The following is a 12070-nucleotide window of genomic DNA, read 5'->3' as shown; positions in this document are numbered from 1 at the left end:
ACGATGCCTGCGCCTAGACCCTGTAACAGAAAACGATACGATTTATCTCACTGGTATCACAGACGGGAAGATAGAGACCTTAGAGTCAGCGAAAATAGAATTCGGGGGTCACGAGATAACATTACATCGTTCCTGATAATTTCCCCATTGCACAGGAATGGATCTTAGGATCCGACTTTCTCCGCGATGACGCCACTATCGACTTCGGTCGCGGATTTGTCGAGTGGCGAGGGATCAAATTGCCTTTCACGCGCCAAAAGGGCCTCTTTGTCCCCGCGCGCTTACGGGTGTTACGTCGCAGGCGAGACGTGCTACGCGTGAGGCGAGTCTGCTCGCGCTGGGCTGCGTGTTGATTTTTACAGCTGAATTTGACTTGATTATTGGTGTGAATTGCGAGTGTGTATACCGTGTAAAAAGGTCGATAGTCTCTTAGAGAAAATAATATCATGTAGTCCTATCTCTGCATCTATGTCAATAACGGTAGGACTTGGCAGTGCATAAAAAGAAGTATTTTCTTCGCGTAAGTATTCTAAGAATGCCACAAATGCTTCGGAGCAGGGATCGCAGTCGGTTACCTCACGCCAGAGAGCTAATTCAGTACCGCAAAAATTGCAGAGCCTTTCTTTCCGAGTAGTCCCAACATTAATGTAATGTCTTAAGATAGCTGTAAATTGTGATGGATCACAATTGAGATTATACCGGGATTTGCACTCTAGGCATATAAGGCTGGCGGAATTTGTATCGGTAGCTATGCCGACAAGACCATACCCGAATTCGACTACACACCGAGAGATACTTATTTGATGATTAAAGACGGCGGCCGAATGTGTTTTCCTTTGACGTGAGCCTTCCGATTGTCCTTTGCACATAACGCAATTCACAGATAGAAATTGGAATTCACTTACCTTTCGTTGGCCCGGTTCCTGGATTCGAGCTTTTAATTTTCGTTGTCGGCCTGGCGGGTTTCAGGATGTACACTAGGATGCGGGGCGTCTGGAGGCGACGGTGCTGGATTCGGGGGACTTGGAGCCCACAGACTATTCTTGAAATGTCCTTCGTATTCTGGTTGGTAGATTTCTTCGCACCCGAGCAATTCACTCAAATCACCGGTGAGCGTGGATTTAATTTCATATAGAGTTCGACGAATCGCACGCTGACGTCTGGCGTGGTTTTTGCATTTATTCGGCATCGAGAGTGACCATGAAGGGAGATGTTGCTTCCCTTACAAATTACGAATAAAAGATTAAGCTTTCTATCATGATGAGAACCTGAAGCCCTCTGTGAGAAGTAGTGCGGGTGGACGCACAACTTGCTAGCCAAGAGAGCAAGCACGGCTTCCCGGGTCGCTTATTATTTGATTAAATTACGCGTGGTCACTCTATCTCGCGAACTCTGTCGATTGTACGTTTCGCTAGGATGGGTGGAGGATTGGGATTTATTAATTGTTTGACACACACCAATCACTTTTCACTTATATATTGTAAGGTATTCAAATACAAAATTAATCGATACAAAGATTGATTAAATTGTAAAACACATTTAAAATTAGATTTATAAGAGCTTGAATTTAAACTGAGTGACATTAGATTCACTAGCACAACGATAGAATTGGAATTGATTTGAAATTGGATTCGAGTTACTTCTTACTAGAATTGGAATCGAACTTTCTTAATACTAGAAGAGAGAGTTCACGGACTGGAGGTCCTCTTTAGTCGGATTTCGCGAGATGAACTGCTCACAGTCGGCCGTGCACTGAAGTGCTTCGATTCGGCGGCTCGAGGCTGCGGCGGCGCTATGGTGAGGTGCACGTTTAGGTGTGGGAGGCGCTGGGCGGTAGGGATGCGGCGCTCGCGTGGGAGGTTAAAGAATCGCCATGGTGGGGCTCGCGGTAGCCCAGGGACGTACCACGTCGGTTCTTTGCTTCATGCTATAAAAATTTATCATTGTAAAATTGAAAAGGGTAATACCTAAGAAACAAAATTGTTAATTAATTTATTTATTCTGACGCGACAGACGTGACACGGGCAACCTTTTATGTAAACGTTTCCAACCCCGAAATTAGCATCGGCTACCTGCCGCGACTTAGTGTCGCGGAGGGGGTTTACCTGGGGGAAGCGAATTGTTACAAACAGGAAAGGAAAAGCCGACGCTCAAATCATTAACGCTACGGAGGCGGATCAAGAAATTACTATCCCCACAATTCGGTTGGAAGAAATAGAAGCCGTCGCATCAATTCCCCCCCGCGAAATCCGCGCTGTCAACTGCACCACCGTGTCTCGATCGGGAGAGGCACCGCGCGAACGCGATAGAATTACAGAGGTCCGAGGTCTACTTAGGTTAGACCATCTAAATGAAACAGAGGTGAACCATGTCGATACTCTTATAAAAAGAAATGCCGATCTCTTCCAACTCCCCACGGATCAGCTGGGATATACAAATGCAATTGCGCACACTATAATTACAACGGACAACGCGCCCGTGAATGTGAAACAGTACAGATTTCCGCCAATGCACAGGGAGGAAATTACTAAACAAATAAATTACTAAACAAATAAATAAATTATTAGAAAACAATGTAATAGAGCATTCCAATTCACCATACAAGTTTCCCCTGTGGATTGTGCCAAAAAAACCCGACTCTCAGGGGAACCGACGCTGGCGCATGGTGATCGATTATCGCGCGCTAAATGAAAAAACAATAGGGGACGCGTACCCCCTCCCCAATATTACCGAAATATTAGACCAACTAGGAAGCGCGAAATATTTCAGCGTCTTCGATTTAGCGTCGAGTTTCCATTAGATCCCTATGCATGAGTCAGACGCGCTGAAAGCGGCCTTTTCCACGCCTTTCGGGCATTACCATTTCAAACGAATGCCGTTCGGGTTAAAGAACGCCCCAGCGACGTTCCAACGACTCATGGATCAGGTACTGAGTGGATTGCAAGGGATAAAAATGTTCGTGTATCTGAATGACATAGTGGTATACGCCAGCTCCTTGCGCGAGCATGAGATCAAGTTCAATAAATTAGCCAATAGATTAAGAAACGCGAAGCTCCGCCTCCAGCCGGACAAATGCGAATTCCTGCGGAGGAAAGTTACCTACTTAGGTCACATAGTAGGCGAAGACGGGGTAAAACCAGACCCTAAAAAAATACACGCGGTAAAAAACTTTCCATGTCCACGCTCCACAAAAAATATAAAGCAGTTTCTGGGGCTCGCCGGTTACTACCGCCGGTTCATATCAAATTTTTCAAAGACGGCAAAGCCCCTGACTGACTTACTAAAGAAGGAGGCGAAATTTAAGTGGGAAGATTCGCAGGAATTCGCGTTCAAAACGCTGAAAGCCGCCCTTTGCTCGGAACCGTTACTGCAATATCCCGATTTCTCCAAACCTTTTGTCGTAACGCCCGACGCGTCCAAGTTTGCTATTGGCGGAATATTAAGCCAAGAACCGATAGGCAAGGATCTCCCTATTGCGTACGCCTCTCGACTGCTAAGCCCGCCCGAGCAAAATTATTCAACCATCGAAAAGGAGGCTTTTTAAAAGGACGAGCATCTTTAGGCTTAGTTTACTGCGTAAATTACTTCAGGCCATATCTGTACGATCGCAAATTCCAGTTAGTCAGGCCAGTAGTAGGATAACAAAGGGGGGCCGAGGCCCCCCAGGGGCATGGGGGGGGTTCGGGGAGAGAGGGGAATCGTAGGATTCTAAGGGGGCCTCGGACCCCCTTTCAGTCGGTAAGATGTTCTTTCAGTCGGTAAGATGATTCTCTTTCTTCAGAGGGTTCATATCCGAGGAGAGAGAAGGTGGATCCCTCTGGCGGTCGTCGTGACAGATATGTCGATAAGGCGATCGCGGGGTTTCCCCGGTTCGGTTTTCCGTTCTCGACGCCGCCTTAGCGTTTTTTCTAGCGTTTGTTTCTAGCGTTTGTTTCTAGCGTTTGTTTCTAGCGTTTGTTTCGGGGCGCATTCTCGACGCCCCCCTATGTTTCTAGCGTGTGTTTCTAGCGTTTGTTTCTAGCGTTTGTTTCGGGGCGCGTTTTCGACGCCGCCCTAGCGTTTGTTTTTTTTTTCGGGCGCGTCCCAGTGTTTTTTCCCCGCTAGGTAACCCCGGGCGCGTTATCGACGCCGCCTTAGTGTTTTTTTCTCGCGTAGCTTTGGGTGCGTTACGTCGTCCTAGCATTTTTTTTTCGCGCGGTCTAGCGCTTTTCGCGTAGCCTTGGGCGCTAACGTCGCGATTAGTCGCGCCGTCGAGGCGACTCGCGTTGTTGACAGGATGTTGCGGTTTGTCTGTTTTCCATAACGTCCCGATTAGGCGCGCCGTCGAGGCGACTCGCGTTGTTGACAGGATGTTGCGGTTTGTCTGTTTTCCATAACGTTCCGATTAGACGCGTCTTGTACGTCGCGATTAGGCGTATCTCGCGTTCGAGCGTTTTCCGCGGGGCTTAGCGCGTCCTGTTTGTGATTTGACGTGTTTTTTTTTACGTCACTTTAGAGAGTATTTAACTAGGAGTGTCGACGATATATTGTTAGTAGTTTGCGAGATGGAGAGTCAGTATAATGTTTTGGAGAGTCAATTGAAGGATCCGGAGATAATATCGTTCTTAGAAGATTCGCTCGAGTTTTCGAGAGAGGTGGAACGCAAGATAGTGGAACGGGAGAAACACGCAATGACGATGGGGCGTGAGAAACGGCCTACGATCGAGCGGGAAGAGGAGAACGAGACATCGGTGGAAGTCGAGAGCGATGCGGTCGACTCGCTTGAGTTGATGCGCACGATGTGGACGTCTATGCATTGGACGTCGTGTAATTTGCGGCTAATGATGGCGTTTTTGTCTAAACATCCGATTCATCGAGGAACGGAGCCGATCGCGCGTATACGCGAGGCTGAGCGTATGAGGAACGCTATACGTATCATTACTGATATCTGGAGTCGAAAGGGTCCGTGGAACTCGTATTGCCCTGGGGATAATATGGTTCGCTTGGTCGAGAGTTCCGCGACGCCGGACGAGCGTGCGTCGCTTATGGAGATCGAGATAACGAAGGAGGCTTCTTCGAACTGGATAAAAGATTACTGGGAATATCTGGCACGTTTGAAAACGATGAAAGGGAATCTCGACGACGAGTATGAGAAATATCTTGCGCGTTTGAATACCACGAGAGGGAATGATGAGAGTTGTGGCAGTGGTTTAGACGCATTGTTTGCGTCTCTATCTGGAGATAAGGTGGAGGCTGATCGATTCGTTCAGTATGTGATGAAGGGTGGACGACAGCTCGAGGCGAGATCTCCGGGCGAGAAAGGAATCGATTGCGAATTGGTTCGAATGTACGTGTACAATGTCAAGGATATAGTTAAGAAAAAGAAACGCAACTGGTGGAAGTATGCGAAATTGAGAGTTCAATTTTTGAACTCCGTGTCGGATCGGAAGAAGCAGTTGATGTGACAGTTGATAGATCGAGTCGCCGATGATCTGAGGAAAGTACCCGGAGTGCGCGGGGAGGCGAGAAACGTCGAGTGTGACAGCGAGTAGAATGTATCGTTGTGACGTTCGCGCGAATTATCGTCAGAGGGTATTGATATGTGGCGAAGAGCGCGAGTATATGTAAAAGAAAAAAAAATGTACTAATATTTCTATGTAAAAAATATATGGTATTAATATGTATACTAATTGAATATATGTATAAAAATATATACACGAATATAAGAATATACACGAATATATGTGTAAGAATATGTACACGAATCTATATGTAAAAGTGTGCGTAAAATATGAAAATTATCATAGGAGTATTAATAAGAAGATAATATTTTTATTGGAAATGTGAATGTTGTGCGATGCGTCATTTTTTTCGCGCTCGCTACGCGTGACTACGGGAAGTCTGACCGCAACGGCGATAGAAGATTAGTCATTCTCTTGTTTATTTCTTCGTTTTTATTCTATTGCTATATTTTATCGTTGTCATGCTTTTATTTTTGTTCTCTATTGTGTACTTTTGTTCTCTATTTTGTATTATGACTGATATTGCGTATGGGATCTTTAGCGAGATCGTCATTCGTTGGTGTGTAATCGCGCTACTTATATTTGGATTCGTTCGACGAGAATAATCTCACGTGATACAGAATAGAAGTTGAAGCGATTTTAATTTCTGATTCGTGACTCGAATCGATTCATCGCGTCGAACCTCGCCCTCTTGCGACCGATGGCAACATCGATCGAACGGTTCGCGCGTATTTTGGTCGGCGACGTGCAGTGTCGATTTGACTTCTGTCTCGCGCGATGACGCCCGCTCGTGGAATCGCCGTGATCGCGTGCGCGATAGCCGTTATCGCGGCGATTCGCGACTCCGTTGCTAACAGCGATTCCGTTGCCAACGGCGATTCTGTTGCCAATAGCGACGAGGAGACGATTCGGTTTTTGCAAACCTACGGATATCTGGATGGTGATAACGTGCAAACGATATCAGATAACGGGACGTTGGCTCTGAGACACGCGATTGCGCTTTTTCAGGAGTATTATCGTATACCTGGTGATGGTGTTCTTAATGAAGCTACATTGGAACACATGCGTAAACCGCGATGCGGTGTCAAAGATATATTACATGAGTTGGACGATTCTCCGAGGAAATGGGCAAAGACGCATCTCACTTGGAATTTTCATCTGGCGAGCGAGAGCGTTTTACGAGTCACCGAAGTCGCGTTCGAAATGTGGGCTGCGAATTCATCGCTGACGTTCGAGCGCGTCATTCAACGAATCCCGATATCATAATATCGTTTCGAAAAGGTTTTCACACGTTTGTGGATCCTCGGCATCGAGGTAGCCGAAATGTCCGTCGTTGTTGGACGGACCGGGAAACGTGTTAGCTCACGCTTTTTTACCGTCGTCAGAAGTGTCAGAGGTGCACGTGGATAACGCGGAGAAGTGGCACATCAAGTTAACTGTTAATCCTGACGATACGATTCATCTGTTGCATACGTTGACGCACGAGATCGGTCACGCATTAGGATTACATCACAGTCCTTTAAAAGATGCGATAATGTACGCTTTTGTTCCCTCTAAGACCTTTCCCGTGCGATTGAGCGAGGCAGATGTTCTCGTCATTCAGAATTTATACGGTTTAAGAAATAAGAGCGAAATTGCGGGACCAGTTACGACGACCGTAGCGACGACCACGATTGCGACGCGCGATACGAGGAATTCCGCGGATCTTTGCGCGTTGCGACGCGTTGATGCGGTATTAGTATTAGAAAATAGAATGTATGTGGCGTATCGACATTACTTATGGTCGGTCGATTTAAACGGAAAATCTTACGGTAGATCGTTGTTACTGACGGACTATTTGCGTTTTCTTCCCGATAATTTTACGCGTTTGGCGGGTGCGTATCGACGACCTTCGGGCCAACTCGTATTATTTGTTGACAATACGGTTTATATGATAGAATATCCGAGTTTTGAGTTAGTACCGGGTTGGCCGAGGAAATTGAGAGATATGAATCTTCCTCCTAATGCGAAAATTAATGCTATGATTAATACTAACGCGGGACGAACGTTCGCGATCTACAACGACGAGATCGTGGCCGAGATCGACGATTGCTCGATGATAGCCGTCAGGCATAATTCGTTGCACGCGATATTTCCTGGGATTCTACCTGCTGTAACGTCCGCCGTTCGATATATCGACGGTAATCTGTACTTTTTTGTTAAACGACAGTTCTTTAAATATAACGAATTTACTAGAAGTGTAACTATGGCCGGTAAATTTGATTCGGAAATTTTTGGTATCGTGTGTCCAAAGGACGGATTGTTAGAGCAATTGCGCGCTCTTTTGAAAAGACTCGCTCAGATGAGGAACGTGTTTTCGAGCGAGGACGATTTAGAAGAGGAGAGGGAGGAGGAAGAGGTACGGAAGTTTTCGCATAGTGTATAGAGCTAAGAATACGAAACGTTTACGAACAGTATTGCCCGATCTCTTCGATCGTAAAGATGTACGATATCGAGCGCTCGCAGGATTCCGAGACGTGCCGAGTCGATGAGAGCGATGACGCGAAAAGGAGAAAGAGGACGCTTGATGATGACAGATCGGTCGCGTCGAGTCATAGTAACGCCGGTTATACGAATAATTCAGTTAGAATTCTAGAACGAAAATATTCCTTGACTAAGACGGGATATAAATTTCTTAATGTATGTGTTACTCTTGAGCGCTCGTCGCGCGTGAATATTATTCTGGGAGATAGTCATGGCAAGGAGATCTTGATGTCACCCGATACGTGGAGGCAGCTTGTCGAGCAACGAGACGTTCTCTTGAAGTATCTGCAGAGTATCAACGGAGAACCGTCCTTTCCAGCCCCGTTGGATATTGGAAATATGACCGTGCGTTTTGGAAAAATCAACAATTTGACGATATTACGCCTGGAAACATCCGTGGCTCGCCTGGCCATGTCGAGGAAAACAGTGAAAAATATGTTCGAGCTCGAGCATTGCATCAGTCGACTCGTTATCTCGTTGACCAAGATATTAGGAAAAATTAATGCGAAATTGGCACGTTTCAAAGATATTGCGTTAACCGCTAAGGATAAGGAAAATATCTCGAAAGTTATACGCGATAGCGATGATTACGATCGTAACGACATTATCGATTGCGAACTTGTTGCTCTGTACTTTGGGATGTAAGATTGAAATGAAATAAAAGTGAGATATATATCATAAACAATGTTTTGTGTATTTTCTCCAAGCATGTATATAAGTATAGCGAGCGATAAAACAATTCGATTATAGTAAGCAATGAATCTAATTATAATATATAAGCACTGAATCTAATATAATGATTACAAATTAATTTCAATTCGATTATAATATAAGCAATAAATCTAATTATAATATAAGCACTGAATCTAATATATGATTAAAAACTAATTTGATATATGATATAAGTCGTTAATGCGATATTACAATTCGGTGATACATTCCCGTCGTGTTGACCACCAGTTGTACAATTTGTACACGTTCTTCATTGCGCAGTGCTTCGTGTGACGCTCACAGTGAAATGCTCGAACGTCGTCCAGAGTGCTTAGGCGTCCTATGTCTTCGAAATCCGCATCAATAGTCTCGACGATCACGTTGTGATCCGCGATGATGTCGCAGCCGAGAATATCCTCTAACCATTTCTTTTTCTTCAAGCCTTTGACGTACACTTGTTTAGGTGCGTCTCGTGATTGATTGCACACGCTGTTTCGAATCACGTTCTTCGAGAGTCTGTACGCGATGTCGCCGTCGCTCCACTGCAAGCCGTGATGATTGGAGGTTATCCAACATGCTTTAGATTTTTCCGTTTTTGTAAGAAGGTTCCAAGGTATCGCTTCTCGAAATATTCGATGGGTCAGCTCTTTTCCATTTTTTAATATTGCCACCTCTTTAACCGTAAATTTTTCTCGAACGGTAAAACCTTGCAGATCGACGAAGATCGGTATGTTTGGCATCGCTCTCGTAGGAAAACCGTGATTACGTGAGTTTACGTACGACGTTCGTCAGTGGGTTATACTCTACAACTCTATCGTGAATGATGAGACAATAAGCCGTTGTGTTAGCCGGAACGTTCTCTTTGCATTCGAATTCTACACGAACGTCGACGGTGGCGCTCTTGATCGATTCGTTCTGGTGGGAGCAATCGATGACCACTAGCGGGCCGTATTGCAGAAATCTAGTGACAGACATAAATGGTTCGCAAGTCTCACATCCGTAATACGTTTTTCGAAATTTTAGATACATATCGTACAGTACTGCGAACTTATTTCGCTCGAAATCTAGATTCATATCGTCGTAGGGATAGAACTCGGAATTCAAATAGAATTTTACATTAGTCAGTTTACAATTGTCGAATTTAGAAATGTCTTCTGACGGTACATTTTTTTTCCCAGTCTGTAACGCAAAAATCACGTATCGCGGTTTCTCCAATTGCGTTGCCGCTTTTACCGCCCAGGAATGCTTGGTCGTACTTTGCAACAACGGAAATTCGTATAGATCCCACGAACGAAAACCCATGCTCAGATATCGTCCACTATCCAATGTTCGCAGAAGCGATAGTTTGTTAACGTCATTAAGTATCACGTGTGGCATTCGCCACTGTATTCTTAACAAGGTGATCTTCGATCTCTGATCTGAATACGCTACGACGCAATTGTTATCGTTGCGAGCGCGTATCAGAATGAGTTCGTGTCGCGCGTTTATCACTATGCGTTTGTAATCCTCGCAGAAACTAAGGAGTATGTTGAGAGGCACACAAAAGTTAAAATCGTCCAATGCTATAGGCGGTATTTCCCATCCGGTGTTCTGTAAAACTCTATCTCTCTCGTAGCTTAACGATGCATAGTTTTTCATCAAGATCGTTATGCCGACGTTTCTGCTCTTATCGATCTCCACGCCATTGAGCTCGTATCGAATCTCGTCGAACATAAACGCGACGCAATTATTGACTAGCTTTGTTCTCGTAACTTCTTTCGTCGTGCCTTCCTTCACCGTGTCTTCCTTCGCGGTTTCTCTCGTCGCGAATTTTCCCTCGATGTATAGAAAACTTTCACACGGCAACGTATACAGATCCTGTTGCTGAATAGATATTCGTATCTCGTCGCTGTATCCGAATGTAGTGTTAGCATATGGATTGTAAGTGTGAGTTTCTATTTTCACGATACGATCGTCAAAGATTGGGGCACCTCCGATACTTAAAATGTCGCTCGTCATGTCGATTCTTCACAACGAAACCTAAAGATCTTAAAAATGCAATGTTCGCGGCGTTTAGCTCGTTCGCTCTTCCCTCGTGTGCCTTCCTCGTTGCGTCGTTTTGCTGCGGGATCGCGGATGTAGCGTTTGCGTCTTCTCTTCCTCTCGAGTACCACTCATTTAAAACGAGCATCTTTTGCTTTCGCGCATTTCTCTCTAATGCCTTTGTCGTCGCACGTGAAGTCGCGCCGTTATCTCTTCTCCGCGAAAATCGATCGGTCGCCCGTCTTGATCCACGACTCGAAGCGTGATATCGGTAACGTTTCGCGTGATGATCGGAAAGTAAATAATCGATGTCGGAGCGTTCGACAGTTTATACTCCGGAGGAACGTTCAGCGAAAACTCGTGTATCGTGTGAACCGGCTCGTTGTTGCTGTACGCGCCCGCGGTGATATTGCACTCCACTCTAATGATATTTACGCCCATGATATTCACGGGTCCGTCGGACGTATGCCATTTGTTCGGTCGTAGCACGCGCGACGATGAGAATCCCAGAAGCGAACCGATATTGTTTGGTTTCGCGAAATCAATTTGATGCTCGCATTTAATTTCACTTCTCATAGTATTTTCATTGGCTCGAATGATCAGAGACCGCGCGCCTCTCTCGCTCTCGTCGCTCTCGTCATAGACGATGTCGTCACTTTCGTCATCGTCACTCGTCCTCTTGCTTTCGTCGATTTTTCGCTTTTTAGAGATAGCGGCGTTTAGATATCTGTCTATCGCACTTAATTCGTACGAACCTTCGGGAATCACGATCGTTTTGTCGTCGTAATAGAACTTATTATTCGTGGAATCGACATTCGGTATAGTGTTGTATGTCTCGAAATTCGTGAGACCTAACTCGTAATCGTCGTCACTCAGATCTAAAGCGGGAAAATAGCACGCCGTGAGAACGCTACTTCTACCGGTGAACGAAAGACTCAGTGACATCGCAACCGATGTTCGAGAGAAATCGCAGGCACAACTGACCGCAAATATTCTGATCGTATGTCTGATACGATCCGTGATTGTACGTTATATTTACGTCGCCGAGATATCTCTCGAGTTCCCTCGGCGGTCGAAGATTGCCGAAACTGTCGAAGTAAATCGCGTCGTTTCCCCTCTTCGCATAGGCAACCCAGTGAGTACTCGAGCCCATCGAGTCGTTGAGATTCACAATGCCACTCTCGTTACGTCGCGCCTTTAATGGTAATGCGTCACGCATAAACACTCCTCTGAAAAAGGGTATTCGTAGACGACGCGCCGAACGATTCAATTGTTCGTTTGTTGTGATGCCGGAGAGCGATCCTAACGTTTCT

At 45.5% G+C, this 12070-nt stretch overlaps 2 pseudogenes; both read left to right on the top strand.

The window, feature by feature from the left end:
- The first annotated feature begins 4407 nt into the window (after positions 1-4407).
- On the top strand, positions 4408-6093 carry LOC148938030 (uncharacterized; annotated as a pseudogene).
- A 185-nt stretch (positions 6094-6278) lies between these two features.
- Positions 6279-7926, top strand: LOC105422416 (stromelysin-1-like; annotated as a pseudogene).
- Positions 7927-12070: the final 4144 nt, after the last annotated feature.

The sequence above is a fragment of the Pogonomyrmex barbatus genome, unplaced genomic scaffold (assembly GCF_055798465.1).
Source record: "Pogonomyrmex barbatus isolate J1 unplaced genomic scaffold, ASM5579846v1 scaffold1, whole genome shotgun sequence".
NCBI lineage: Eukaryota > Metazoa > Arthropoda > Insecta > Hymenoptera > Formicidae > Pogonomyrmex > Pogonomyrmex barbatus.
This window is presented reverse-complemented; position numbering and strand designations above follow the sequence as displayed.